At 41.5% G+C, this 6,966-nt stretch overlaps 1 long non-coding RNA gene across 1 annotated transcript; it reads left to right on the forward strand.

The window, feature by feature from the left end:
• Nucleotides 1-265: 265 nt before the first annotated feature.
• Nucleotides 266-2,218, forward strand: LOC129671710 (uncharacterized). The gene is made up of 2 exons (XR_008719373.1): nt 266-342; nt 1,402-2,218. It is a non-coding gene; the product is annotated as an uncharacterized LOC129671710 (long non-coding RNA).
• The last annotated feature ends 4,748 nt before the right edge of the window (nt 2,219-6,966 follow it).

Genomic DNA, 6,966 nt, shown 5'->3' on the forward strand with positions numbered 1-6,966 from the left:
TGGTCAAATAAAGTGAAGGAAGACAGCCCCCTGCAAAGTAGAAACTCATCTTCCATCACCCAATCCTAGTTCACTTTGAAAAAGTTACTTTCCTAAAATTGTCCACAGCTAGTAGATGCTTCATAAAAACTAACAAGATTAAACCCTAAAGCTACACTCTGACGACTCCGCTTGTCATCCTAGAATCCGGCTTGGCTAAGGCTTTTCTTTCTTTGGCTTTCTGTTTTGAATAAGTACTTACTACTCCTTTTATTAAGGAAACCCAAAACATTAGGGCAGGAAAAACTATTCCTCCAGAGAAGATGACGGCTTGGATGGCCTAGAATTCTCTCCTGGCTTCAGGTAAGATAAATGTGCTTTGTCTGATTCATTATGGATATAAAAGATGTCAAGAAAAAAATGGCCATTACAATTATGTGACTTTAAAGTATTTTCCAAAAGAGCCCTATCTGTCATCGGTTATGAAAGCTGACCAAATGCTCACGATGACAGACAGACAGCTGGTTCTCATTCATATTAAGTTCCTTCCAAGAAAAAGGAATGTTAAGGCAATCTGGGCTCCTATTATGTTGATTCCAATGTAATTACATTTGTTATTTCCTGGCGATGTGGTAAATCAAGCTGTGGCAAGTAGGTGGATATTTCACAGAAGTAATTTCAGAGAACATGAAATAGGATCACGTGTTTTGCTGAACTCTCTTCTGCTTTGAGACAAGCGATGTCCAGTCCAGGCACGGGGAGGGAGCAGAGTAGAGAGTGAACGGTATTTTCTTTCAAAGATAAGAAAGCCATGTTTTTCACAGATGGGTGCAAAATTTATAAGAAACAAAGGAAGGCAACGAGCTAAAACACATTGCAGGGGCAAAGACAGCGGCAAACGGCCTCTGTGTACAAGGCTCATCTCCTTTCTCTCTTTCTCCGTCTCTGTTCTCAGCCCCAAAGCTGCCAAACCAGCTGCTCCTCAGCAGTGCATCTCCTCCAAGCACACCTGCTGTCCCATAACCTTGCTCTGCTGTGGGACGGGCTGCCCATTAATGTCTACAGCCAGGGGTTGCTGACCCTTCTGATTTCATTACAGTCAGAAACTCTCTGGCGCTTACTCTCTCATTCATATAAAGGCCAAGTGCTTTCAGAATCCTTTCAGAAACCGATTGCCTAAGGGCCCAAATCAGAAAGGAATCTAATATAGATGCTAAATGATCATTCTGTGGTCTAAAAGTCTGTGTTCAAAATAGGCACAATTCTTCTTCCTGCCTGTGGTAAGGCCCTTGTTAATACCAGGAATGAAGTGTTTTCCCTGTGCAGGAGAAAAGCATAAAGGAATTTGACCTTAACGGGTGTGATGACCTTAACGCAGATTTAAATATTGAGACTCAATCGGCTCTTAATATTTTCCTACAGACCGCAGGGATGCAGCTGTTCCAATGCTCTACACATTTTAAGGAACTGGGGAGTGAAAAACCTGGACTGGTTTAGGGCACAGATGTGCCTGGAAGCGCTTGGGAAAGATGAACCCTGCAAGACCTTCACTGCGGGCCCACATGATTTCTTGAGACCATGCGAAATGAACCCATCCGCATGGCAGCCAGAGGCGGTGCTGCTCCTGAGGGAAGAAGAGGTGGCTTGGTTTTAGTTGCTGGGAAACAAGCCAATCCAACTGAAGATTTCATTTCAGAAGCGGTTCAGAGAGACCAGGTCCTCATGTGCTCCTTGAAAGATCTTGGTTCTCTATGTCCAGCACAGCCCGTGTTGCTTAGCTTGTGCTGAACAACTTGAAATCAGAAAAGAAAAACAAATTCCTCAGAGTCCTCCATTTTCTCAGCCTGCTCTGCTGCTCTCTGGTGAAACCTTCAGCTTGGAAAGAGTCCATGTGCATAAATAAAGGTGATCAAGAAATCAAACTTCATCTTCTTAAGTTCAAATATAGACAAGACTTTTATTTTTATTTTTTTATTTTGTTTTGGTCCTTCCCAGATTCACTTACTTCATTTGTGTATACTGTTTCAAGACTGGCTTAGAGGTCTAGAGAGATGGTTCAAAAGCTAAGAGCAACTCAGGTTGGATTCTCAGAACACACATGCCCCCCCCCCCCCATTTTCTGTAACTCCAGTTCCAGGGAACCTGACGCCCTCTTCTGGCCGCTGTGGGCATCACACATGCATGTGGTATAGGATCCACGCACATAAAATAAAAAATAAATAAAATTTCAAAACCTGGACCAGAGACTTGTCCTTACTAAAGGGGTTTGGGGCTTGGCTTCATTATTTGGAAGGACAGTTGAAATCCTATAACAGTTAAGAGTAAAATTACTTTTAAGAAATAATGTAAGTGGAGAAAAGATGAACAAATACGTCTATTCAATGCAATGCATACATTCCAAAATATGGAAACATTTAAAGTTCCAGAAGAGCAGAAAATCCAGGGAGCTCCCCTCTCCAGTATGAAGTATTCAGGGGTAACCAGTCACCCTATTCTTAATTTGTTCTTTTCTTTCCTCTGCTCCATATGAAATTGTCTCAATCCTCACTTAACCCCGGGGATGCCAGAATTCTGTTTGGTAGGATGCAGGATCCCAGCTTTGCCTACAATGACCTCACAGGACTCATTTTCAGTGACTGCCTCAGTGCTGGGGCCTTGGCTGGCAGAGCTTGAAGCCAAGCTCCCATTCTCTGCTTGTGTGACCTTGGAGATCCCTTGTGCCTTTGCTCTTCTCAAAGGCTTGGCCCAAAGTATCTTTGTGACACATGTCCTTTTGTTAAGTAACTGATGACTGGTCTGTTGCTGGGGTCTTGGAGAGTTAAGGCTCTCTTGCCCTGTTCAACAGTTCTCTGTTTTCACCCAGAAAGCCAGGGTGTGTGTGCATGTCCATGCCTGTGTGTATGTGTGTGCTTGTGTACATGTTGGCAGCAAGATAGTTTATCAACAACAACAAAACAACAAAACAGCTTCTGTTTGTGCCAGCCTTGTGATTTTAAACTGCTAAAGCAACCAAAAAAATGTTGGTTGTTATACATATGGCAATTTGGACAGCTCACAAAATGACCAAAAAAAATTTTGTTTTCTTCACCTCAGGAGGACACGGCCTTTTTTTTCAGGTACATGGTTCAGAGGACACCTTAGATTTCAGTCCCATATCCTCCTTCAGTGGCCTGAGACTTTTTAAGGGGTGAATGGATTCATTATATGATGACCATGGGTCATATGTCATCTTTGTGTTGTCTAGTAAGGGATGGTGTCACCTTCAAATCACTTATAGGTACTGTTTGATTTGGACTGGTGTAGCCCAATATTTTCCATGTTAGAGGATCCTGGGGGGTGGGCACACAGAAAGACCCGATAAAGATACCGAAGAAGCAAAAGCATACAAAGCTTTAACTTCTATTAACCTTGAAAATAAAACATTGCTACTTCGGTGATTTTTTTCTTTTCCAGTGTGCTAAAACATACACAGCATAACATTCTCACCACCCTGCAGCACAGTGCAGTGCCATTAAATGCATTCATAACATGGCGGACCCAAATCAGCTTTCTGTTTTCAGAGCTCTGCGTTGCCCTAAATAGAAGTTGCATACTCCTCTTTCTCCATTCACCCAGGCGTGGTGGTGTTGATACAGCTTTCACTTCCATGAATTTGCCTGTTCTTGATACCTTACATACGGAAATCACACAGCATTCATCCTCTTGTGCCTGGTTTATTTCACTTAGCATAATGTTATCAGGGTTTATCCACGTTGCATGGTGCATCAGAAATTCCTTTTTTTTTTTTTTTAATCTTGGAGTGGTAGACTTCCACCACAAGTACAAATCACATTTGTTTATCCATTCAGCTGTTGGTGGGCCTTTGGGAACCTTCCAAAATTTTTTCCTATTGTAAACAATCCTATTATGGATCCTGGTATTGAAGTAGCTGTTTGAATCTCTACTTTCAGGTTTTTTGGGGATCAATACTTAAAATTGAATTTGCTGGATCAATGATACGATTATCTCTTTTAAGAGCCATTAACTGGTTCTACCATGACCATACTATCTCCAGTGCCTACCACTAATGCGTGAGTACTCCAATTTCTCTCTATCCACACCAGAACTTATTTTCCATTTCTATTCATTTTGTAAAGTAACAGTCTAACAGAGGGGAAATAGCTTGCCTTGGTTTTGATTTTCACTTCCTGGTCTTTGAAGTGTTGGGCATCCTGTAATTACTGCTCAGTCATAAATCTTCTGTGGAGAGGTGTCTGCCAAGGCCCTTTGCTTACTTTTAGGTTGGGTTGGTTTTCATATTCTGGATATTGATTCTTCATCTCTATGTAGCTTTTCTGTGTGCTACTTTTTTCAGCCTATTGATGCACCATCTTTCTATGTGTAAACCTTGTTAATTTCAACAAAGTCCAATTTATCTACTCTTTTGGTTGCTGTGTACTAGTTTTTTTTTTTTTTTTCTAAACAGTGGTGTGTACTCACTGCATGTGTGATTGTTGTGTGTGGTGGGTGTGCGTGTGTGGGCAGATGCCAAGGGTCAGTGATGAATGTCTTCCTCAACTGCTGATCATATTAATTTTTTTTTGAGATAGGCTATCTTATTGAATGTGGACATCATTGATTAAATTAGACAAGCTGGTCTGCAAGCCCAAAAGATCCTCCTGTTTCTGCCTTTCCAATGCTCGGATTGCCAGGGCATGCTGGCAACTGTCTTCTTTCTTTCTTTCTTTCTTTCTTTCTTTCTTTCTTTCTTTCTTTCTTTCTTTCTTTCTTTCTTTCTTTCTTAACTTAACATTGATGCTGGGGATCCAAACATAAGTCTTCAAGGTTGTATGGCAAATCCTTTAACTGACTATCTCCTTGTTCCATGTTGTAGCTTTTGTAGAGGATATCTCATAGGAAGAAGAAGAGTTCCACCACACATAGGCAGCTCAATGTTTCCATGTTATAGAGCACTCTTGGCTCATCATAGGGGACTGACACCAGCGTTTCTGTGTGACAGATCACTCTCAGTATGCTTCATGTAGAGCAGTTCTATCCCTTCAAGTGAATTTTCTGATCCTTATTTATATTTTTATTTTATATTCTTACCTACAGAAGTTCTAAAATAAATCCTCACAGTTATCAAACGAATGGTTGAGGGACTACCATGTACAGGAAATTCAAAGGCAAAGTAAGACAAGTAAAATACATTTCAGTGAGGATAGGAGGATGTGAGAGTCAACCCTTCAGCTCCCAGCTGTGACTGTCAGCTGCATTAGGAAGAGCTGACAACGAGTCAGAAAAATTTCACAAATGTCAATGTGACTGTTTTAAAATGTGGGTTTAGCTCTGCCACTGTTAACACATGAGGCTCGAGTTTTAGAATGTCAATAGTCAAAGATAATATGAAGACTCAAAAGTTGTTTATGTGTGTGACAAAGTTCTTCTAAATATTGCATCTATAACATTTAGTGTATGTTTACATAACACTCAGGTTGATAGTCATAGCTCCCAAAAGGTACACAGGAATACATCTTGTAATTTCTTTGTCAGAGATACTTTAATAAGTTAAGCATTTTGGTTTCCATAAAGATAAGTAAGCTTGCAGACATATTTGCCCTCTGCTTTGTGATTAGGAAAGTGGCACATAACTGCACCTAGACATGTTCTGTCTTTAAAAAAAAAGCATACGAGCAACTTGACTCCTGCCTGTTTGACATGAGTCCCTCAGCGCATCACTGCAAAGGCAGCAGACGATTAGCACACTTGGCTTTAAAGTTTGTGAGAACAAGTGTCCTCTTGTCCCTCTGTGTTTATGTGGACTCTGAGGACACAGGGTTGAGTAACCTTTGCAACAAATCAATTAGAACACTATGAGACTAGTTTGATGCCATAAAAATACTGTAGCTGAGCTGAGTGGAGAAAGCCACTCTGGGCTGGAGATATGTTAATACAAAGGGGAATTTGCTCAATAGCAAAACTGTAGACCATCAATCACCTTGGATCTCAGCACTTTCGTGCTGTTCTAAGGCCGGTCAGTTATAATCCCAGCGAGTGAACTTTTTGAGCCCTTGACCCTTCCGTCTCAGGACTCAGTAGTACATCCGTGAAAGCCTAAACTACGACCGGGATGAGAACATTATCTACTGTTTCTGCTTCCTTACCATTTACATGAGCATAACAAGCTTTATGCTGTCTATGAAATTTCTCTATCCGTATTGATCTTGCCTTCAGAGTCATGCGTACCCACGTGCCAACCCAACTGTCCTTGCAGAATAATTACCTTAAAAGGAGATGAGCTTTTCCGGTCACACATTTGGTGGTAATAACAATGAAAACCATGTATGTGAAACACTGAATTCTTGATGGAACCTTAATTAGAAACTAAGGCACTTCTTTGAATCTTGAAGAGCAGCAAAGCTCCATAGTTTCAAGAGCTGCGCATTGCACATACTTTACTTAGACACCTGGACGGTTAATACATTTTGTATTTGTTCTCTCCTGCAGAACCTGCAAATGGAGTCTACTCTGCTCAGTCATGAAAACAGAAAAGCCCCCAATACACATAGTAACCCAAATCATGCAAAGACGATAAGACAAGAGGGCGCTCCATAGAACACTTCTCTTTGGACCCAGGTTTTAGGAGGCGATGTGTCTCGAAGACAGAGTTCATGTGGAGACAAGGAAAAGGGATAAAAATGTGGCAGAGTAGAGAACAGAAAGCTGATGCTCATAGAAGCAAATATCTATCTGCCTCCGGCTGTGAGGCATGGCTAACGGAGAGCAGTACATAGGTGTCAAATAGCTGGCATGGGCATATGCACAGTGGAATGAGCAACTGTCATTCTGACAAGGTCAGGTTAGAAGCCTAAGGAATTGTAGCTACCCGTCCTGAGCACGTTGATGGGGGTGTGACGCTTCTTTAACATGGCCCTGCTAACCTGCCCCCATGGTAGCTCTCCCTCTTTGCAGCTCACTTTTCCGCCTCATTTTATTTGTTTCAATTTT

The sequence above is a fragment of the Psammomys obesus genome, unplaced genomic scaffold (assembly GCF_907164565.1).
Source record: "Psammomys obesus unplaced genomic scaffold, mPsaObe1.curated_primary_1811, whole genome shotgun sequence".
In the NCBI taxonomy this organism is placed as follows: domain Eukaryota; kingdom Metazoa; phylum Chordata; class Mammalia; order Rodentia; family Muridae; genus Psammomys; species Psammomys obesus.